Here is a 23,801-nt window from a genome sequence, read left to right as displayed (position 1 = left end):
CGGCAGGGGCAGGTGAGGGAAAGCGGGGCATGCAGAGGGCCTGGCAAACCTTCTTTAGAGAGGCTCTTTGGCTACCTGTGGTTGCAGGATGACCACTTGATGTCCAGAAAGCTACTAAAGGGGAGATTTGGAACTGGACAGACTGGGCTCAAACCCTGACTCTGTTGTTACCAGCTGTGCCAGTCACTTACCCTCTCTGAGCCTCAGTTACCTGATCTGTAAAATGTAATGATAACAGTTCCTTCTTCACAGGGCAAGTGGGACGGTGGCTTGAGCTCCCGTTTGGAGAACTGTTGGCACCGACCTGCAAAAGGTGACAGGTGTGGTCACACCTGAAGGTAACCCAATCACTTGGGCCTGGAGTGATGGCTAGAGTTGGCCATGGTGTCTGGGTGAGGCCAGAGACACTTCCCTAGTAGAACCCCCCAGACTCAGTGATGGACCCAAGGTGCTGGTGAAGGCGACAGAAATGATGGGATAGATTCCCTTTCACTCTTGGGTCCCACCCCAGGGGCCCACCTCGGGGCCCTACCTGCAAAAAGCAATCCCTCAGGGACATTGGACAGGTGAAGAGGCTTTGAGGGCATGACCCAAGTTGGAAGGTGCCCTGGAGTACCTGGGGAGAAGGAAAGCCTGGCCGGCTGATGGCAGAGGGTGGTGGGGGTGACAGCCAAGCTTCAGGCTTGGTGCTTCTCTCAGAAAATGCGGCCATAGATGATGTCCCCAAGCAACATTGGGTGCGTCCTCATGGCGCCCTTTCTTCCTGGGTAATTAATGGTGCTCTCATCCCCCTGAGAGGGTGGTGGTGGGTATGGCGGGCTGGCCGGGCAGGCGCCGGGCAGACAGTCAGAGCCCACTCCAGTCCTCCTCGTCCATTTATTACCTGTCAGCTTTGCTCTTTCTGAACATAAAATAAGTGCCTGGGAGGCGGCCAGGGCCCCTGAAGCCCCGAGCTGGGCTGTCTGGGGCACTCTGGCTCCAGGGAGTCATTCCCTGGAGGCTTCTGCTAAGCTCACCCCACTGAGGGGCTTCAGATAAGCTGGGACAACCAGGCTGTGGGCACAGGCTGGGTTCCTCTGTGATGTCACTGAGGCAGGTGGGTGGAGATGCAGGACTGGAGAAGGTCAGGACCTCGGCAGCCAGCTAGAGGCCAGAATTTGGGTTCTGAGACAAATCCTCCTCTTTTCCCTTAAACCCCCGCCTCTCAGCCAGGGCTTCTTAACCAGGGCTTCCGGGACCCAGTGAGTCTCAGGATGGACTCCAGAGTGTCCAAGAACTGGAATAGGAAAAAAAGAATCCCACTGTTATTTTCAAGAACCATTAATTAGAATTACAAATGGTAATTCCTGCAATTATAAATGTAGATGATCAACCACAGTGGCATTAGCCATTCTACGATGTTGCAGAAATCATAGGAATTGCAGAAATTCTCATGTCCTATTATTGTGGACCTGATAATAGGACATGAGATACCCAGTTGTCATGGGTATCCTAAAATAACATTTTTGTTCACCGTACTTCAAAATTACAATAGTTATTAGCCCCAGATCTTGTTCTCTAAGGCATTAATAAAGAAGCACATATATTGCTATAGCATTAAAAATATTTTGGGAGGTGGAGGCAGGCAGATCACAAGGTCAGGAGTTTGAGACCAGCATGGCCAACATGGTGAAACCCTGTCTCTACTAAAAACACAAAAAAATTAGCCAGGCGTGGTGGCAGGTGCCTGTAAGCCCAGCTATTTGGGAGGCTGAGGCAGGAGAATTGCTTGAACCTGGGAGGTAGAGGTTGTAGTGAGCCAAGACTGTGCCACTGCACTCCAGCCTGGTCAACAGAGCAAGACTCCATCTCATAAAAAAAAAAAATTTTTTTTTTTTTTGATAACCAGGCATGTGCCACCACACCCGGCTAATTTTTGTATTTTTATTTATTAATTTTTAATTTTTATATATATTTTTGAATGGAGTCTTGCTCTGTTGCCCAGGCTGGAGTGCAGTGATGCAATCTTGGCTCACTGCAACCTCCGCCTCCCGGGTTCAAGCAATTCTCCTGCCTCAGCCTCCCGAGTCACTGGGATTACAGGTGTGCACCACTACACCCAGCTAATTTGGGTATTTTTAGTAGAGACAGGGTTTCACCATGTTGGCCAGGCTGGTCTCGAACTCCTGACCTTGGGCAATCCACTCGGCTTGGCCTCCCAGAGTGCTGGGATTACAGGCATGAGCCACCGCGCCCGGCCTGTTTTATGTATTTAAAAACATTTTTCTGAGAGGGGGTCCTTAGACCTTACTAGAGCCCAAAGGGCCCATGGCACCTAAGAAAGGTAAAGGGCTCCTGCTGAGGCCCAGGGAGGGGCCCTCACAGGCTGGGGGCTACCCCATGCTGACAGGGATGAGGTGTTTGACTGTCGAATGGACTGAAGTCTGCACTGGGCAAGGCTGCTCTTTGTACCCATCTCTGTGCTGGCCTTTGGGGGACAGCAGCTCCTGGTGAGAGAGGACCTTGCCCTCCAGGAGCTCCTGGCCTGGTTACGGGAGGGGGCAAGGCACACAGACAGCTGAACAGCTCCCTGCACTGTCAGGAGTTCAGAGGAGAGAGAAGTCACTTCCACCACTGGGACCTGATTGACCATCCTGGGAAGGCTTCGTGGAGGAGGTGGCATTGGATTTGGGCCTTGAAAATTTTGACGTAAGAGACAGGAGAAAGCAGGTCAGGCCGAGAGGGACCAGACTAAGCAAAGAAATGGAGACCAGAAGGCTGGGGCATGAGTGGTGCCCAGGGAAGAGCAGGGTTCAACTGGAGGGTACGGGAGAGAGCAGAGGGAGGTGGGAATGGAAGTCCTGAATGCAAGGCAAAGAAGCTTGCGGCCCAATGCGGTGGCTCACATCTGTAATCCCAGAACTTTGGGAGGCCGAGGCTGGCGGATAACGAGGTCAAGAGATCGAGACCATCCTGGCCAAAATGGTGAAACCCCGTCTCTACTAAAAATACAACAATTAGCTGGGCGTGGTGGCGTGCGCCTGTAGCCCCAGCTACTTGGGAGGCTGAGGCAGGAGAATCGCTTGAACCCGGGAGGTGGAGGTTGCAGTGAGCTGAGATTGTGCCACTGCACTCCAGCCTGGCGACAGGGCAAGACTCCGTCTCAAAAAAAAAAAAGAAGCTTGCGCTCTGCTGTTGGCCCAGGGAACCATGGCAGGGCTATCAGCAGGGAGCAGGGCAGGTTTGGGTTCGAGGACAGACCCCCTGGTTGCTGTGTGGAGAGACGATGGGAGACGATGGGCAGGAGGCTGGGTGGCCATCGTTGACACCTTGCAGTCATCTGATGGGGAATGTGGAGAGCTGAACTGAGCCCAGGGTCCTCGTGGGGACAGACAGGGGCCGTCCCAGCCATGGAATGAGGTGGAAGGTCAGGAGGCTCAGACCTCTGGGGCTGGGACTGACCGCCTGGGTTTGAATCGTGGCCTCTGCGGGTTACTAGCTGCGTGGCCTCGGGCGTGTTTGTTACGCTTGCGAATTAATTTGCTCATTTAAGACGCACGGTGATAGCAGCACCTGTCTCGCAGAGTTGCTGCGGGCGTAAAATGTGACAAGGCATTTAAAGCTCAGCACAGTGCCTGGCACAGAGTAAGCTCTGGACACGCCATAGCTCTGGTTGTGTTTATTACCGGTGATAAAACAGATGGGTCCTGGTGACCCAGGGGACTGGAGGAGATGCAGGGACAAACGCGGCCAAGTCTGAAGTTTCAGATCAGCACCAAAGCCCGGGTCTCTGCAGCTGGTATCTGAGCACAGACCAGGTCTCCAGGTGCTCTCTTCCCCACTGACCCTAAGGGCTGGGGCCAGGACACCCCCTCCCCTGCCCTCACCTCCTCTGCCCAGCTTTCCGTTAGCAAGGCCTCCTCTGGCCCCTCCAGCATAGACTCCCACCCCCCAGGAAGGGTCAAACACAAACTCCATCTCATTCCAACACCTGGTGCCGTCTAACCCCGTTCTTTCCCTCCAGGAGTTCCCAGGGTCAGGAAGGTGCAGTGAATGAGACAGGCCTCAGAGAGTGACACTGGGAGCTCCACTTGGGTTTCTAAGTCTCAGAGCAGGAAGTGTCTAGACCAGCGTCCCACTGTGAGTGAGCGCTGGAGCCTCCCTGAAGAGGGATGCCGTGGGCAAGGTGGTGTGACAAAGGTGGGGTCTTTGAACGTGGGATTTTGCAGGAGCAGCTTCACCTCTGGGCCTGCTCACACTGGGGCTGATACTTGGGGTCCTGGAATTCCATATGCACTTTCCCCTAGACCCTTTCGGGGGGCTCCCCAACCCTGCTCAGCTTCCCTCTCTCCCAGACTGAGGGGTTCCAGCTGCTCCGGGCAGTGGGAGCCCACTGATGCCGGAGAATAAATTTGCTGTTTTGTAGAGCATGTGGATGCGTATTTGGGGGGCTTAATCTTCTTAATAAATTGTTCTCAAATTGTGCACTATTAAACTCCCGAAAAATTCATGAGCACGCTGGGAATAGAGACCTCATCGGGAAGGTTTGACATGAACAATACAATAAACGCAGCTTCTAAATTGGGTCAGGGAAGCCTTCGAGGCCCAGAGAGAGGACATTCCCGCTTGACCCTCCCCAGGCCTATAAATTAATCATGTGCACAAAGAGGGCCTTGTTCTCTCTTGTCAGAGCCAGGGGTTGTGTCTTTGCCCACTGACCCCACCCCCCCTACCAAACCACCTCTGCTGCAAACAGAGTGCCTGGTGAGGCCGTTCAGCGTCTGTGCTTTGTTATTCCTGTGTCTCCAAAGCAAGGTGGGTGTACGTTTCAGCAAGAGAGATGTAGGTTAGATAGGAGGAAGAACTTCCTGGCTGACTGTGGGGTGGTGTGAAATCCTGGAATGGGCTGCTCTGGGAACTCGAGGAGACTCTTTTCATTAGGCTTTTAAGACCTGGCAGGCTCTATCCCCCTTGGTGCTCTCAGACCATTGCCCAGAGACAGCAGTGACCAGGACAGACATTGCCCCAGGGTTTGGCCACAGGAGCTGGCCTGGATGTGCCTCATTCTGGACCATTGTGGGAGATTTAAGGCTCAGCTAAGGGGACATCAGGACAGCATCCTCCAGGCCCAAACCCTCACCATGGTCTAAGTACATGGCATTTGGATAAGGGAAGTCAAGTTAGGTCTCTGCCATGGGTCTGGGGCTGCTGCTCTCTTCCTCAACACCCTCAGCCTCTTGGAGTCCTATTCAAAGGCTTGGCCCAGATGCCACCTCCTCTGTGAAGCCTTTCTTGATTTCTCCCTTCCCTGTCAGTCAAAATTAGTTACTTCCTCCCTTGTGGTCCCTCTGCCTTGGGCCCTTTTTCGAGACTCTCTGTGGAAGCCTATGTGTCCCACCAGACTGTCAGCTCTCTGAGGACAGGGACTGTGTCAGAGCCCTCTCGGGACACAAAGGGACACAGTTCTTGAAGGGTCCTCCGGAGACCATGCCATGACTTGCATTGGTTTTCACATGCCAACTCCTAGGAAGGGTCCCCTATGCACCCCGGGGTAGGAGCTGAATGGCCTGGCTTCCCAATGACAACGTGGGAATCCTGTGCTTTTAAGACAGGAGTAGGGCCAGAAAGAGGAGAGGTGGAGGAGGCAGAGGCCCCGGCCGGCCACACTTGACCCCGCCTTTACTCTCTTAGTTCTGACATTTCACAAGTCTTTGTTTTTTTCTGAATCTGCTCAAAGTCCTTCAACCCTGCAGGTCTTTGGAGGAGGGTGAAATGGCCACCCTCAGTGTACACAGGAGCCCCACCCTGAGCCAATGTGGTCCCAGGTGTCCCCTTGTGCCTAGAAAGCAGCCTCACTCCAGCACAAGCCTGGGCAGGTGCAGCCTCGGTGCGCGGTTTGGAAGGGGTGACGCGCAGGTCTGAGAATGGGTGGGCAGTGGGGGTGGAGTTCCCTGTCAGCGCCAAAGAGGAAGCGGGGAGGCCCTCGTGGGAGTGTGGAAGAGGAGCACCTTTCTCTGGGGAGAGCACTTCCGGGAGATGTAACTGGGTAGCCTACCCAGACCCCTGGCCCTGGTGGTCTAGCCTCTAAAGGAAGCAGATGGTAGCAATAGGAGAAGGCAGTGGACAGCCCTATTGGTCCTGCCCCCGCCCCAGCCACCACCTGTGGCTAGGCTGGGAGGAAACTGCTCTTCCACTCCCACCCTCACCCCGTGGGCTCGGCTGCTCCCTGCTGACTTGCACCTCAGAGGCACCCCCAGCCCCCTCAGCCAGAACAGCCAACACCAGGCAGGTTTGATGCCTGATACCATGGGGCCCTGTGTGCCAGTGCGGCCCACCCAGCCTCAGACCTGCGTATATGTGTGTGTGTGTGCGCGTGTGTATGTGTGTGCATGTGCGTGTATGTCTATGTGCGAAGGGGAAGCTTGGCAGAGGGTGGCTATGGCGTGGAGGGGGCTGGAGAGGCCAGGCCTCCGTGTGGCTGGTCAATGCCTCAGGAGGTCAGCAGGTGGAGAAAGAGAGCCATGTGTGGGGTCAAGGAGACCCCGGGGCTGTTCATTGGACAGCACTAATTCAATGCCTAAAAATAACCTCGGACCTGGTAGGGCACTTCAGAAATTTCCAGGCTCTTTCAGACCCCCCACAAACTCATTTCAGTCTCCAACATCTTGTGAGGAAGTTAATTCCATCCTTATTTTACCACCAGGAGCACGAAATTCAAGAGTAAATCTGTGAAGGGCTCACAGTTAGTTGGTGGTAGAGCTGAAACTGGAACTCTGGTCTCTCTGGCCGTAGGTTCAGGGCCACCTCCTGTGGACCTACTGTGTGCTTAGCCCCGTGCAGGGCCTGGGCATGGAAACGGAGTGAAGGAGGCACTGGCTTTGCTGCCAACATGGCCTGTCTGCAGGGAAGAAGGCCACCTGAGAGAGAGGTTAGGAAGCACCAGGGCAACCACAGGAAGGAGGGGCGCTGAGATGGGAGCGAGGCCTTGGACAAGAAAGGATATCCAGAGCTAGAGAGGGTGGGGCTTGAGGGTGGAGGCCATTCAAACACAAAGCACTCTGGGTGAAGACAAGACAGTGGGGAGCGGGTTTCGGCCCAGCCCCACGCAGAGCCTTAAAGACGCAGCCATGGGCATCCCCTGCAGGGCCTGGCAGGCAGTCTGCCCAGGAGAGTCACATTTGTGGGACCCTGCTGCAGAGGACCTTCCCAAGGGACAGTCCCCTGTTTAGATGTCTTTTTGGGGGTGGGTCTGGGGGATGGAGTCTTGCTTTGTCTCCCCAGGCTGGAGTGCAGTGGCACGATCTCGGCTCACTGCAACCTCTGCCTCCTAGGTTCAAGTGATTCTCGTGTCTCAGCCTCTTGAGTAGCTGGGACTACAGGTACACGCCACCATGCCCAGCTAATTTTTTGTATTTTTTTTTTAGTAGAGATGGGTTTTGCCATGTTGCCCAGGCTGGTTTCGAGTTCCTGAGCTCAGGCAAACCACCTGCCTCGGCCTCCCAAAGTGCTAGGATTACAGGCGTGAGCCACGGTGCCCAGCCTCAGATGTCTTTTGGGGGTGGAACCAGGGCTGCACTGCAGAGGTCACCCCCCCACCCCTGGCCCTGTCACTCTCCATCCTCTTCCTCCTGGCCAGACCTCCTGCTCTGGCCTGCTTTTATTCTCCTTTTAGCATAAGATGGCAAAGTGACTGAGAAGAAGGAAACAATCAAAGGAAGAGAAGTGGTTGCCACGGAAACTATAAAGTGGAAGCAGAAACTTTCAGGAGCAGGAGGGAGGAGGGAAGTAGACCTGGTGGCTGGGTGGGAGGAGAGGCAGGAGGCCTGGCCTGGGCTAGCCTGGAGTGCCCCTACGCCCAGTCCTTGCTGCTCTCCCCAGCTGAGCAACGCTGGGATCTGTGCTCTCGGGAGCAGGAGGGCTGTCTGGTTTCTCCCAAGCCTGGGCAGGAGGTGGCTGGTACGAGAGTGAGGTAAGCAGCTTGGCCTGTGGGTGCATGGGGCTGAGGAGGAGCCCTGTCTTCTGCCCAGATCCCCACATTGTTCTGAACCGCCAGTCCCATGTCAGCCTGGAGGAGTCTTTGCATGTCTTTACACCACGTCTTGATTCCTCCGTTCTAACAAGCCAAAATGACACGTTGCAGGACTGGGCAGTTTACCAGGCAGCTTCCTGAGTGCAGTCTCATTCAAGTCTTGTGACAGTTCTGGGAGGATAGTATTCAGATTCTACAGAGTGGGGAGTTTGGGCCCAGAGAGGTTAGGGAACTTGCCCTAGGTCACAGAGCTGAGAACCCCCAGGGGTAGGATTTATCCCCTGGACTGTCAGATCCTAAAGCCTTGAGCTCTCTTTTCCTTCTGGACACTTTGTTTTGTAATGCAGGGCTCTGCATGAAGCCATGAGTTCTCTGTAGCCTCCAGCCCCTTCTCATCCTTCATTCCAGTAAGACTTTCCCCCAGGGAGCTGCTATTTGCTTCCTGGAGGAGCCTAGGGAAATTTAGTGTCTCTGAGGCTTGATTTCCCCATCTGCAAAATGGGCATAATAGCACCTTTTCCCTCTGAAGGCTTTTGTGAGGATGCAATGAGACAATTCAAGTCAAGCACTGGGTGCAGTGCCTGGCACAGAGGATACCCTTGAACTCTCTGCTGGCTGAGCCTAGCAAGCACCCGTGGAGTGGGCAGGGCTGGGGCAACCTCCCTATATTTCAGAGAAGCCACTTCGTCTGTGAAACGGTTCCGATGGGTTCCTGCCTTGCTCGGGGAATTGGAAAGGTAGATTGAGATCATGGCTGTGGAGCCTTGAAACCACTGAGTCTAGTGGGGGAAGAAGCAGGGTCTCCCCTGCTGTAAAACTGGCCACTAGAGCTCCAGTGGACATTGAGACGTCTCAGCCAATGGTCTCTCTGTTGGAGGAAGGGAGGGGAGAGGGATTGGGACCCTGCCCAGTTAGCCCCTGAGTAGGAGGCTCACACCTGCTGAAGGTTTGGGTCTGAAATGACCCCTTGGAATTCCGCGTTGCCTGCCCCTGAATTGCAGCCAAGCTTTAGATTTCTCCCGGGAGAGGCCCAGCGAGCCAAATGTATTATTAAATGGCAGAGAGGCCGAGCGCTGCCTGTGAAAGATAATGGGGGAATTTATATGATGGGCTATAAATCACAGAATGAGAAGCCCTGCAACCTGTGGGGAGGAAAATTAAGAAGTCCTGAGCAGTGACTTGTTTGGGGTGGGGGCGGAAGGCATTTGGCCCTGTTTTGCTGTGAGCCTGGCAGGTTCATGATGCACGAGGCCCAGGGGTCCGAGGGGCTCTGATGTGCACACTTCCTATGTACTCAGTGGTGACACCCCCCTCTCCCAATTGGCAGCTGCTGTGTGACAATGCCAAGCTGGGCACTGGGTTATGACCTCAGGGAGAGCAGTGTGCCAGGAGAGACAGATGTGAGATGAATCATCAAAAAATATGCAGTCGGCCCTCCGAATCTATGGGTTCTGCATCTGTGGATTCAACCAACTGAGGATTGAAGGTAGAAGAAAATTGCATCTGTACTGAACATGTACAGACTTTTTCTTGTCATCATTACCTAAACAATACAACTATCTCCATAGCATTTACATTGTATTAGCTATAAGTATTCTAGAGATGATTTAAAGTATACAGGAGGGTATGCATATGCTATATTTTAATGTCAGGGACTTGAGTGTGCTTGGATTTTGGTATCTGATTGGATTTTGGTATCCTGGATCCAATACCCCTGGGATACCGAGAGATGCCTGTATGGCACTGCACAAAGCAGTGGGCTCCCTGGAGGAAAGGCGCAGGGAGCTCAGAGAGAGTGTTGCAGGAGGGCTGTGGAGGAGGCGGTGAATTGAGAGAGGGGAGTGGTGGTTTTTCTGGAAAGGAAGAGTGAATGCGAGTCAGCCAGGTGGCTGAAGAGAGCTGTGGCAGGGAAGGTGAGCCAGAAAGAGTGGCCAAAGGCCAGCAGGGCCAGCGCAGCTAGGGCAGGGGCTGTGTTTCAGATTTCACTCTGGCTGTTTTATGGAGAACCACACTGAGGAGGCAGCGGAGGATTTGGGGGGACAGTTCGGGGGGATGGAGGTCCCCAAAGGTAGAGATGGCGATGCCCTGGTTCTGGGAGATGTCAATGAAGGTGATGAGGTGGACAGCCTCAAGCTGGAATTTGGAGCTCAGAAGAGCCCATTTCACAGAGCAGGCTCCAAGTCTACAAAGCCAGCCCCATGTCCTGTATCCTAGGAGGTGGGAATCATGGGAGCAAAGACACAAAGGAAAGAAGCAGTGAAGGGCTGGGGGCCAGGGTGGTTGGGGAAGGGATAGGAGTAGGGTGTGGTAAGAGGGAAGATAGGAGTAGGGCTGGGGCCATATCCACTGACCACTATCCTAGGCTAGGACTAGAGTCAAGGCTGTGTGGGATTGAATCCTGTCTCTGCCACTAATCAACTCTTGTGCCTGTAAAATGGGAGAGTAACAGGATTCACTGCTTTTGGTCATTAGAAGGACTTGCTGAATTGACACTGCCTGACAAAGGGGAAGCACTGAATTGGGATTAAGTATGCACTGAGTGGCCTTGGGCAACTCTGCCCTCTCTGAGCTTTGCTTTCTTCTAGCAGGTCTCTGCAAACCCTCTAGGCCAAAGTCCTCTAATCTCCCTGTGCTAGCAGTGTGCAGCTCCCGAGGGTGGTCAGAGCACAGCGGCAAGCTGGCTGTATTGCCTCAGATGGGACCGTGTCCCTCTCTGCCCTGTAAGGGGATACCATGCCTATCAGAGCTGTAAGGGGATATTTTAATCAGCCCAGGACCTGCTGAGGTCAGAGGGCATAGGGACCAGAACAAAGAATGCCAGTCATGGCTGCTGCCTAGCCCTAGATGACCTGCTGGGCCCCAGAATCCAGACCACATGGGGAGCCTGCGGAGGGAGGTGGAAGCTGGGGGCCTCACTGTGGATCAGGGACTGTTCAAACTGGGTGTTCTCCATTTTGGGCCTCAGTTTGCCCATCTGTACCATGAGGTTTATAACCCCTCCCTGCCTGCAGCACATGGGGTGCTGAAAGAAAGGAACAGGCTGCAGTTTGGACAAAGCAGATTCAGGTCTTTATTGGGGGCTGTGGTCTCAAAGCCTGAGAGAGAGCAACAGGTGGGCGAGTGAGGCTCAGTGCGGCCCACGGATGACCTGCTTTGGAATCACCTGTGGGACCACTGCCCGCTGATGAAAAATGCAGACTCCTGGGCTGTTCCCCAGACTGGCTAACTTAGACTCTGCCCGGTGGGCCCAAGTGTCTGCACTTTAACCCACATCCCAGGGGACTGGAATGTCTCGAAGTCCAAGATCTGAAGTTCTGGGCATCCCCTTCCTTGCATCAGGGGAACAGGGGCCCAGAGGGCATGGGGTAGGCTGGCCCAAGTTGCTTAGGAGACTGGAATCCTATGCCATGCCACTCAGGGGTCCTTCCTGTGCATCGCCCCAGGAGCCCTGGGAGTCCTGGGTGATGCCTGGGGCAAGGGGGACTTTATCCTAGAGCTCCATAGCCCAGCAGGGGGCAGCGCAGATCAGCACCTGCTGAGGGCTCCCCGCTGCTGTGTGGGCCTGGGCTGGGCAGTGTGGATCTAGAAAGAGCCCACTGTTCCGGAGAGGTAGGTGTGGGCCTGGGTGGGAAGATGGGCCTGTGTGTGCATGGGAGCCTGTGTCAGGGGGGCAACAATGAGAGAGGGAGCACCAGGAGGACACAAGAAATGCGACATCAGAGAAAGCAGGCCCAGAACATTGTGAAACTTCCTTACAGCTTCCCGGGACAGAGGCTGCAGGGGAAGAGGAGAGGGCATCTGTTGCCCAGGCTGCCTCCCTAGGACTGTCAGTGGGATTGGGGTGACTTCAGGCCTCCCCACCTCCCCCCACACCATGTCCTCTGGGCTTTTAAATGAGGATCAATCAGAGGTCAGCCCCTCCCCAAGTTCAGCATCAGAGTCAGGAGGGACTAGGGGCTGGGCTGCAGGCTAAACTCCAGCCCCAACTCTCCAATTGGCCCTTCCTTACTTTGCCTGTTACAGCTTCCTCTGCTGCTGGGAACCTGTGGGCAGGCCTATGGTGTGGGGTGGGGCCAGTCCTGAGCCTCTGGACCTCTGACTTGAGAGTGGGCTGACCACTAGATCTCTTGAGGCCTTCTGCAGTTCCCAGTTGTGGGAAGGCAGCTTCACTTTCATACTTTCTCAGGGCAATGGGGGGCTGGTTTGGTAGTGAGCTCCCTGTCACCAAAGGTATGCTAGACAAGACTAGGTGAATTTTTCTTCCTCTTAAGCCTTTGGTGACAGGCTAAAGGGTGGGTCCTGGGCCATCCCCTCTTTATACCCCATCTGTCTGTTAATCATTAATCGCCAAGAGAGCTCCTCCTGGGATGGGGTGACTCCCTGGCTATGGGGGATGCTGATTTCCAGGATGACCTTGAACTTGTTTTTCTTGGCCCCAAACTTTCTGCTACTTCCTGTTTGAGCAGGTGCAGAAATTATAGGGGCCCAACCCTTCCTTGTTTTCCTGGTAGAATTTCCAGACAAAATGCTCTTCCCAAGATGGGGGCAGAGCTGGGATTGTTCTCACTCCCAAGGGGATTTGAGGAATGAGGATGGCAGAAGCTCCATTTAATTCCCACCTACCTGGCCTTAGGATGCCAGCTATGGGCTAGGTGGGATCCTCAGGAAAGGCCAGTAAATGTGAGAACCGTGGCTCTGGCAGTGCTTGCCTCTCCTCTAACACCAGCTATGGCTCCCATTTATGTTCCAGATTGGACACAGAGGCTCTGAGTGTCAATACCCAATGGCCTTGAACACCCACCCAGGCCAACCCCATTTTGTAGGAGGGGAGGCTGGGGCTGTGAGCCAGAGGAGCCTTGTTCAAAGGCACATAGCAAAGTGAAGGCATTTACTCATCCATTCATTCATTCACCGAGGGCAAACTCTGTGCCAGTTCCTTCACGGTCAGGATTTGCACCCTGGCCTGCTGACCATCCTCAGCTGCCACTCAAAATAAACTTTCCAGCCTGCCATCCATGTGTCACACCAGGCCTCAAGAGGTGGGTCACTTGTTCCTGGTCCCACAGCCAGCCTGCCTGCCTGCCTGCCTGCCTGCCTTCTTCCTTCCTCTTTCTTTTTCTTTCTTTCTTTCTGTCCATTTCTTTCCCTTTCTTTCTCTTTCTTTCTTTCTGTCTCTCTTTCTTTCCTTTCTTTCTTTCTTTCTCTCTCTCTTTCTTTCTTTCTTTCTCTCTCTCTCTCTTTCTTTCTCACTTTCTTTTTTTTTGACAGGGTCTTCCTCTGTTGCCCAGACTGGAGTAGAGTGACACGATCATAGCTCACTGTAGCCTCAACCTCCCTGGCTCAAGCAATCCTCTCACCTCATCCTCCCAAGTAGCTGGGACTACAGGCACACACCACCATGCCTGGCTAATTATTATTATTATTATTATTGAGACTGAGTCTCACTCTGTCGCCCAGGCTGGAGTGCAGTCGTGCAATCTCAGCTCACTGCAACCTCTGCCTCCCGGGCTCAAGCAATTCTCGTGTGTCGGCTTCCAGATGGGATTTCACCATTGCTGGCCAGGCTGGTCTCGAACTCCTGATCTCAGGTGATCCACCCACCTTGGCCTCCCAAAGTGCTGCAATTACAGGCGTGAGCCACCACACCTGGCTTCTTTTTTTTTTTTTTTTTTTTTTTTTTTTTGTAGAGACAGGGTCTCACTGTGTTGCCAGGGCTGGTCTCAAACTCCTGGGCTCAAGTGATCTTCCTCTCTTGGCCTTCCAAAGTGCTGGAACCACAGCTTCTTTTCTATTTAAAAAAAAAAAAAAACAAAAAAAAAAAACAGGGGCTTTGAGCCCAGCTCCCTTCATGCACCTCGTTCATCACACATTTATTGAGTGCTATTCTATGCACTGGGCATATGGCTGTGAACTGGACTCACAAGGTGCCTGTCCTCATTAAAGTCTGGGGAAACAAATTAATGAATATCTGAATACACAGATTAGATAGTTTCAGGAAGCGCTATGTGGAATAAAATAAAACAGGGCAATGGGATATCATGGAGAGATCGGGGCAAAGGCACTTGAGATAAGGGGTCCAGGGAAGGTCTCTGAGGGTGTGATATTTGAGCTGAGGCCTGAATGACAGGAAGGAGCTGCCCATCTGAAGATCTGGGGTTTGTGGGAATGAGGCAGCAGGAACCGGAGATGCAAAAGCCCTGAGGTGGGACCATGTTTGGCACATTCAGAGATTGAAAAGTTATCAAGCTGAGTCCAGAACTATCTTAGCCAGTGGCTCCCCAAGAAAGCCACTAGAAAGCTCTTTTAAGAATATAGATTCCTTGGCCCTACCCATCAAAATCTGGATTCAGGGATGCTGGGAGTGGGGCCCTGGAATCTGTTTCTGAATGCTCCCAATGTAGTTAATGGCATCCAGTCCAGCCCCACACCTGTAAGCCTGCCATATGGAGCCATCCCCTTCTTTCATTTTTTGCAGAGGGAGGATCAGAGAGGCACCGTGACTTATTCAAGGTTGCACAGCCACACAGTGACAAATCTAAGCCTCAAGCCCAGATCTCCCACCAGAGTTCTGCCCTTACCACTTCTCTTCTTCCCCTCTGGAGAAGCTGCCTGGGCCTCACCCCAACTTGGATCTATCTCCCTGTCTATTCTCCCTGATCTCACCCCTCACATAGCCTGCTCCCTAGTCCTCACTGTATCCTCTGCTCCAGCCTCACCATCCTACCCACTGTCTCCAATACATGCTTTGTTCATTTCCACCTCTGGGGCTTTTCTCATGCTGTCTCTCCCTCCAAGAATATACTTTTCTGCTCGCTACACAGTCAACTCCTACTCAGCCGTCTAGCTCCATGCCAGTGTCTCCTCCTCCAGGCAGTCTTCCAGGACTTCTCTCTTCTCCAAATTCTCTCAGTGCTGACTCCAGGTCAGATAGGCTCAGCCACTTTTTTCGAATGTTGCCATCATCTCTCCCACTGTTGCTAAGAGCCTGCTCTGGGCTGGGAGCTGTACTGATCAGCTCTGGACTGTCCTCTCAACCAATCCACAAATTAGTGAGAAAAGAAATAGCCAAGGCTAGGCATGGTGGCTCAAACCTATAATCCCAGTGCTTTGGGACAATAAGGTGGGAGAATCACTTAAGGCCAGGAGTTCGAGACCAGTCTGAGCATCATGGCAAGACCGTGTCTCTACCAAAAAGTTAAAAAATTAGCCAGGCATGGTGGCACACACGCCTGTAGTCCTAGCTGCTCGGGAGGCTGAGGCAGGAGGGTCACATGAGCCCAGGCATTCGAGGTCGCAGTGAGCTATAATCCCACCACTGCATTTCAGCCTGGGCAACAGAGCGAGACCTTGTCTAAAAAAGAAGAAGAAGAGGAGGAGGAAGAAGAGGAAGAGGAAGAGGAAGGGGAAGGGGAAGAGGAAGGAAACAAGGGAGGAAGGGGAAGGGGAAGAGGAAGGAAACAAGGAAGGAAGGAGAAAGGAGGGAAGGAAGGAAAGAGAAGGAAAGAAAGAAAAGAAAGGAAAGAAAGGCTGGGCACAGTGGCTCATGCCTGTAATCCCAGCACTTGGGGAGGCTGAGGCAGGTGGATCACCTGAGGTCAGGCGTTCGAGACCAGCCTGGCCAACATGGCGAAACCCCGTCTCTACTAAAAATACAAAAATTAGCCAGGCATGGTGACACACGCCTGTAATCCCAGTTACTCAGGAGGCTGAGGCAGGAGAATTGTTTGAACCTGGGAGGCGGAGGTTGCAGTGAGCCGAGATCGAGCCATTGCACTTCAGCCTGGGCTTGCCAAGACTCCATCTCAAAAAAATAAAAAATAAAAAGAGAGAGAGAGAGAAAGAGAGAAAAGAAAAGAAAAGAAAAGAAAAAGAAAAGAGCCAGGAGGGGAAGCTGCTTGTCAGTTTATACGCAAGGCTTTGATCCACTATGTTATTTGACTCTTCCACAACCTCACAAAATATTCATATACCCCTTTATACCTTAGGAAATGGAGGCACAGAGAGGTGAGGCAGTGATCTGGGGTCACACAGCGAAGAGGGGAAGGCTCATCACTCCAAATCCCCCACCTGAATGGGGGCTTCCTAGGAGCTGACTACAGGGCCTGTTCAGCTGTCCTCCTCTGTGGGCTCTGCAGGAGTTGAGCAAGGCCCTCCCCTGGAACCCAGGCCAGTGCCAGCCATGAAATGGTTCACAGATGACCAGGCAGGCCTGCTTGAGAAGGGAGGGGGCTCCCTGACCTCACACTGGGACCATATGCCACCCCCTCTGGTTTCCCAGTGGGTGGGGAGCTGTCTGGGCCCTTACTGAAGGGGGAGGAAGAAGCCCAGAGACCTGGAACCTCAGCCCCAGGCCTGGGCCAGGGAGAAAGGAGGGGCTGTGGGCGTCACTGGGGCCCAGGGCCCACCTGGAGCTTGGCAGCGTTTCTGGGTCAGGGCAGGGAGAGGAAGTACACAGAGAGAGTGGCTCCAGGCTTGGCCATCTGGGCTGAAATGCCGGCTGCTAGGGTTGGGGTGAGGAAGGAGGGCTGGGGCTGGGGCCTGGAGAGTGGATTAGTCTCCCCTGGGCCACAGGATTGGAGCCCTCAACTTCAGGGCAGCCAGTATGGAGGGGAAGCCCAGGGCTCCTGTGGGCAGAAGGCAGCAGGCATTCTGGGAGAGGTGGTCCAGGCTCTCGACGGTGAGAGGTGGTCTTGGCGGCTGTATTTGGGTTCCAAGGTGGAACCCACCCTAATCCCCAGCCCCATGTGACCTTGGGTGAGTCGCTCCCTCCCTTGGCCTCACTTCCCCATCTTCAGGAAGGGATGCTGCCCCACCCTGACTGCTCTGTGCTGGGATGAGAGAGCCAACCAGACCCTCAGTGATTGCAGAGATCCCAGTTTGCCATGGGTTAGGGAGGGTCCTCTGGGTAAGCAGCTGATTTTGAGGGCCTCAGCTTCCCCCGTTCATCAGTTTCTCTCAAGGTTCCTTCTACCTCGGACATTCCGGGGCTTTATGACAGGCTGTTGACGTGTACGAGGGAGATGTGCATGTCCTCTTCTCTGGGCTTCTGGAGGACTGGAGGGGACCTGTAGGTGGCCCTTTGGGGAATGGGGAGATTTTTAGATCCTGATGGAATCTCTGGGAGGTGAGCTGAACAGAGCTGTCTCATCTCCATTTAACACGTGGAAACCTGAGACCCAGAGGTATCACACGGTGACCCCCTCTTAGAGTTCCGGCCTGTCCCGAGGGCTCTGCCCTCGGCCCAGCCCTGGGTGACTTGATTGGAAAAACACTCACACTCCCCGAGGCTCTGTCTGTGTGTGTTCAAATGTCCACGCTTGACTGGTCCCCCACTTCCGCCTGTGTTGAGAGGGGCAGAGCCATCCAAGCCTGGGGTCATCTTGTCCCTGACTGCACCGTTTTCTGCAAACGATGTCATTAAATATATCGGTGGCTTTTGGGAGGAAGTCTGGGGGGCGGTGGCAGTGGTGATCGCCTGGCTAGCCTGGAGTGCTTTAGTGTGACCTCTTGGGGCTTGTCTTTGCTTTTCCCTGAATGGGGTGACCTGGCCCCAGCCTCCCCCATCTTCCTAGTGAAGATCCTGCTCCTGGTCCAGCCTTATTCCCGGATGAACAGTGGATGCAGGAAGTCGTCATTGCCTGCCAGACAGGCCACCTCCTGGGGCAGAGGCCATGACCTTAACCACAAGTGTCCCGCCACCCCCCCCACCCTGACCCTCTGTCCCCCCCACCCCCACCCCGGCCCAGAGCTCCAGAGACTGAAAGGTTGAGACTGTCCTGGGAGGCGGATGTGTGCAGGCCTGCCTGGCTGGGGACTTCCCCGGTCACCACCACCCACCCTCATCCCAACAGGAAACCTGACAGGTCTGAGCCTTCCAGACACCCATTGTGTGTGGCCTAGTGTGGGCTCCGATGCTTCCCCTGTCAGGACTCCTGTCGCCCCTAGCCTCCTTCTGTCCCTTGACAAAGCTGGCTATTAAAGAAAGTTCTAGACTGTTTCCACTCCCCCGTCTCTGCATTCCGTACTGCTCAACCTTATGATCGTTGCTCCTTTCAGCCCCCTGGGTTCAAATCCTGCCTCCTAGTGCAAGCCCTGTGACTTTAGGGAACTCACCTACCCTCTCTCTGCCTCTTGACATTTCTGCTGGAAAAAGAAATAACCATCTGCCTCCTAGGATTATTCTGAAATTAAATGAGATGATGTGGGTAGAATGCTGAGAACAGGATCTGGGACACAGTGCATGCTAGATGCAGTTCAGCTACAATGATTAGGATTAAACCCAAACTCCCCCCTCAAACAAACCTCTTGAGGTCAAACTTGTAACCCTCCTCTGTTAAGAAGCCTTGGGTTTCTGTGGTGCCCCACGCATGAGCATCTCTCCTTCCCTGGGGGAGGCTGGTGTTTGAAGATAACTGGTTGTGGTTGCTGTTATCATCCCCCCTGTACAGAATGGCCCGTCAATGAAGGCTGTGCTCTTCTGTTTTGTGCTTAGCTGCAGAAATGGGTGATCTGTCTTAAGATTGGAGGAAAAACTATGCTTTATGGGCAATTTAAGGCTTTTCAAAGGTAATTTTGGCAATATGCTTTTTTTTCTCTCTTTTCTCACTGACTTCAACCCTGACACCGCAGAGGGACTCAAGGCTGCCTTGGGCTAGCCTCCCTCCCCTGCATCTGGTGCCCCTGCTGACCGAGCCCTGGCCTGGCCCATGATGTACCTGGACTTTCAGCCCAGCTCTGATGCTACCCACTGCTTCTTTTCCAGCAGGGATGCTGATGGTTTTCTGCCTAGAGGGGAATTTTTTGGGTCCATCCCTCCCTGGTCTTCACAAGTAGCCTCCTGTGTCCCCATTATTCAAACTGACTAGTGGGGTATACCAGGAGCCAGGAGGGGGGTGTCTCTCCTTGGAGTCAGAGTAGACTTTTTTAAGGAGGGGGTGCTTCAATTTGCAATTGCAAAAATGTATATATACACACACATATATATACATATACACACATATATACATATATATACCCATATATACACATATATATACATATATACGTATATATATTATATATATACGGGTATATATATATATATATGATGGAATACTACACCGCCATACAAAGGAATGAATTAATGGCATTCCCAGAAACCTGGATGGGAATTGGAGAATATTATTCTAAGTGAAGTAACTCAGGAAAGGAAAACCAAACATCATATATTCTCACTCATAAGTGGGAGCTAAGCTATGAGGATGCAAAGGCAGAAAAATGACACAATGGACTTTGGGGACTCAGGGAACGGGTGGAAAGGGGGTGAAGCATAAAAGACTACAAATTGGGTTTAGTGTATCCCAAGTTACTGCTCGGGATATGGGTGCACCAAAATCTCACAAATCACCACTGAAGAACTTACTCATGTAACCAAATGCCAACTGTTCCCCAAAAACCTATGGAAATAAAAAATTTTAAAAATAAAAAAATGAGGGGATGCTTGAGCTGGGTCCTGAAGGGTAAGCAGGAATTCACCAGGTGGGTGCAGAGGGAAGAGCTTGGTGGCAGCGGTCCAGGTCCCACCAACAGGGCGAAGACTCGTGGTGGGAAAGAGTGTCTGGAGGATGACCAAGGGGGCTGAAATGGGTTGGGGTACAAGCGGGAGGTGGTCGCTTTTTGACACAGCTTGGTCTCTGAGAGTTCCCCTCGGGAGGCTTTTGAGTGGAGGGTAAAGGTGCTGGTGGTGGGGTTAGGTCAGATCTGATTTAGCCAGCCCTAGTACCCACACCCCTACTTACTTTTTATTTATTTATTTATTTATTTTTTATTGATCATCCTTGGGTGTTTCTCGCAGAGGGGGATTTGGCAGGGTCATAGGACAATAGTGGAGGAAGGTCAGCAGATAAACAAGTGAACAAAGGTCTCTGGTTTTCCTAGGCAGAGGTCCCTGCGGCCTTCCGCAGTGTTTGTGTCCCTGGGTACTTGAGATTAGGGAGTGGTGATGACTCTTAAGGAGCATGCTGCCTTCAAGCATCTGTTTAACAAAGCACATCTTGCACCGCCCTTAATCCATTTAACCCTGAGTGGACACAGCACATGTTTCAGAGAGCACAGGGTTGAGGGTAAGGTCACAGATCAACAGGATCCCAAGGCAGAAGAATTTTTCTTAGTACAGAACAAAATGAAAACTCTGCCATGTATACTTCTTTCTACACAGACACGGCAGCCATCCGATTTCTCAATCTTTTCCCCACCTTTCCCCCCTTTCTATTCCACAAAACCGCCATTGTCCTCATGGCCCGTTCTCAATGAGCTGTTGGGTACACCTCCCAGACGGGGTGGTGGCCTGGCAGAGGGGCTCCTCACTTCCCAGTAGGGGCGGCCGGGCAGAGGCGCCCCTCACCTCCCGGACGGGGCGGCTGGCCGGGCGGGGGGCTGACCCCCCCCCACCTCCCTCCCGGACGGGGTGGCTGCCGGGCGGAGAGGCTCCTCACTTCCCAGACGGGGTGGCTGCCGGGCGGAGGGGCTCCTCACTTCTCAGACGGGGCAGTTGCCAGGCAGAGGGTCTCCTCACTTCTCAGACGGGGCGGCCGGGCAGAGACGCTCCTCACTTCCTAGATGGGATGGCGGCCGGGAAGAGGCGCTCCTCACTTCCTAGATGGGATGGCCGCCGGGCAGAGACGCTTCTCAATTTCCGGACTGGGCAGCCAGGCAGAGGGGCTCCTCACATCCCAGACGATGGGCGGCCAGGCAGAGACGCTCCTCACTTCCCAGACGGGGTGGTGGCCGGGCAGAGGCTGCAATCTCGGCATTTTGGGAGGCCAAGGCAGGCGGCTGGGAGGTGGAGGTTGTAGCGAGCCGAGATCACGCCACTGCACTCCAGCCTGGGCACCATTGAGCACTGAGTGAACGAGACTCCGTCTGCAATCCCGGCACCTCGGGAGGCCGAGGCTGGCCCCTACTTACTAAACTTGCATGTTTCCAGGCCCCATCCAGACCCACTAAATTGAGTGTCTTGAGGGAAACTCAGAAATATGCCTGTTCACTGAGTGAAGGTGATTTGGGGGCTGCAGCCCTGTCCCCGCTAAAGCAGCACATGGGAGAGGTGGGAGCTGGGCCTATTCAGGAGCCCCTCTGGAGGTGGGAGAATAAGACCAGACCTTTAGCCCTGTAGGTACTGAGGCTCTCATGTTGGCAGCGCTGGAAAGTCCGATCTATTGGTCTGTCACAGGAAGCAGTGGTAGCAATGGTGGTGGTGGGCACTGGAAGCAGGGCTTCTCCTGTTCAGAGAGAGAAAGCCACAGGGGTGCCGGCGGGAGGTGGGAGCAGATGGGGGGCCAGTTTCTCAGCAGGATTGATTCCAGGTCCCCTGCTGGGCTGTACAGGGAGCGGCCTTTAACTGCCCTGTTCCTGGGCCAGGAAGAAGGAAAAGGAGCCTGGGCTCTTTCTCTCCTAGCTCCTGCCCTGCCCCCTTCCCACTCAGTACCCGGAGAGTACCTGCCCCAGGCCCGTGGAGATGCTCGGCTCAGCTGGTTGGCGATGCCCATTCCCGTCCCAAGGGCAGAAATGCACAAGCTTCCTCCATTTCACTAGCTGACCCTCCTTCCTCCACAAGGCAGATGGATTGGGGGTCCATACGTTCTCCCTATAGGTAGGGAAACTAAGGCACAGAGAAGGACTTGAAAAGCTGAAGTGGGGAGACCATGCCAGACCTTTGGAGCCCAGCTGTGCTTACAGATGAGGTCCTGAGTTCCAAGTTACTGCCCCCTCTCCCCTCCACGCACACTCCTCAGACTTCCTGTTGGGGGCCCAGGCTAAGACCACTTGCCCACACCACTGATAACAGTGAGTTGATTGTGAGCCTCCCGTCCCCTCCAGGGAGGGCTGGAACCTGGCTGATCAGAGGGTTCCTGCTTTGGGAAACAAAATGGGCCAGATGAACTCAGGCCCTGGGAGCAGAACCGTTGCCCCCGTCCTGAGTAGGACTTCCTGGGAGTCCCTCACCCCCAGAACCCGTGGACCTGGCTACGGAGGTTAGTCATGCCTGGAAGTGCCAAGATGTGGACAGGTGGTGCTCAGAACCCCACCTACGTGAGGAGGCACTGAACTGGGTTCTGGCAGTTTGGCCAGAGGAGGATGCATGCTAACAAGGCCCCCAGCTTGCCTGGGGACTGAGTGACTGTGTGTGCGCTCTGTCCAGGGGCTTCTTTTTAGAGACGTTCCTGCACCATGTCTGCTGTTGAAAGGAGATAGGGCAATGCCTCCAAGCTTGTCTGACCTGCAGCCTACCGGCTGCATGTGGCCCAGGATGGCTTTGAATGCTGCCCAACACAAATTCATAAACTTTCTTAAAGCATGATGAGGTTTTTTTGTGTGTGTGGTTTTGTTTTTTGTTTTTTGTTTTAGCTCATCAGCTATGGTTAGTGTGAGTATATTTTATGTGTGGCCTGACAATTCTTCTTCTTCCAGTGTGGCCCAGGGAAGCCAAAAGATTGGGCACCCCTGGCCTAACCCAAAGGAGGCTAAGGGTGTCCTTTTGGGCACCCTGGTTTTCCATCTTCCTGTGGGATTGGCCAGTATTCGGGGAAGAGGGGACCAGGGCAGCTGATGGCTCTGGACTCCTCAGACTGAGTTTGGTGGAGTAACACCCCTCCTGCCCCTCCCCCCTGGTCAGGGAAGGCGCCTGGCTTCCAGCTGTGAGACAGGCTCCGCAGGACTAGGGGCCCTCCCCGCTGGCTGAGAGCGCTAGGGAGGGGGCTTCCCCTGTGAGATGCAAAACCCGGCCTGGATTTCTGCCCAGACGGCCCCGCCCACTCCAGGGCCCCACCTTCCCCACTGTTCTGGAGGAAGATCCCCTAGCCGGCCTCAGGCACTTGCGGTGACTCACACCCCCCACCCCTAAGTCTGAATGTTGAGAGCCCCAGGCTAAGACCACTTGCCTCTGCCACTTTCCATGTGACTGAGGCAAGACCTCCTTGCCAAGGCCTCAGTTTCCCCCTCTGTACTTCAAAGGAGGCAGCTCAGGCAGGTGTCTTAATAATTTAAACGACGAATGTTGCTAAAGAGATAAGGGGCGGGGAGAGAGAGAGATCACTGTGGGCCATGGTTAGGGAAGGGTGGAGGAGCTGGGTCCTGAAAGGGTGGACTTTGGTCGGGTGGAGAAAATAGCCAAGAAGGCAGTACCTGCTGGCAGCACAGCAAAGAGAAGTGAGAATTAGGGGGAGCAGAGGTGAGGCTGGAGGGGACTTTGGTTGGGGCAAGATTATTTGGGGTCCAAATAACAAGGATGTTTAGACGTATTGCCATTGTGCTCTGGGGAGCCACGGAAAGCTCTTGAGCTGAGGAGTGACTTGGAGAAAGTTTTTCAGCCAATGCAATAGAGGGAGTTGGCACCTTTCCTTCTGCCACCCTGAGTTTCTGGTGCCTACAGTAGGGTAGGGATTGTTCTGCCCTGCCTTCAGTGCTTTGAGTGCTTGAAACAGACACCGTAATTTTAATTACATAAAAATGATACGTGTATCAGACGGGACAACCTTTAAAACGTAAAGAAGAGGCAAGTACCCTGCATCACAGGGGAGTCTTTCAACCTGGCTGGGCTAGGGCCTGCGGAGCAGTGAGGGTCGTTTCTCAGCCCAGCGAGCCTGGGGCAGGAACGGACCCTAATTGAAGGTGACCGTCCCCAAGCATGCGTCCTACCCCGGGCTCCGGAGAGCGCACAAGCAGGTGTGCACCGTCTACCCGCGCTGGCGGGATTGGGTGCCTGGTGCGCCCTCAGGTCGACGGTCGAACCCTCGGGGCCGGGGGTGGGAGCCAG

General features: G+C 53.8%; 1 protein-coding gene across 7 annotated transcripts in view; it reads left to right on the top strand.

The window, feature by feature from the left end:
• The window catches only part of DAB2IP (DAB2 interacting protein), a 215,934-nt gene that overhangs the window by 58,250 nt on the left and 133,883 nt on the right, over nucleotides 1-23,801 (top strand). The gene's annotated exons all lie outside the window — the stretch shown is intronic.

The sequence above is a fragment of the Pan paniscus genome, chromosome 11 (genome assembly GCF_029289425.2).
Source record: "Pan paniscus chromosome 11, NHGRI_mPanPan1-v2.0_pri, whole genome shotgun sequence".
Taxonomy (NCBI): Eukaryota; Metazoa; Chordata; class Mammalia; order Primates; family Hominidae; genus Pan; species Pan paniscus.
Note: the sequence above shows the minus strand (reverse complement) of the source record. Positions and strands in the feature narration are given on the sequence as shown.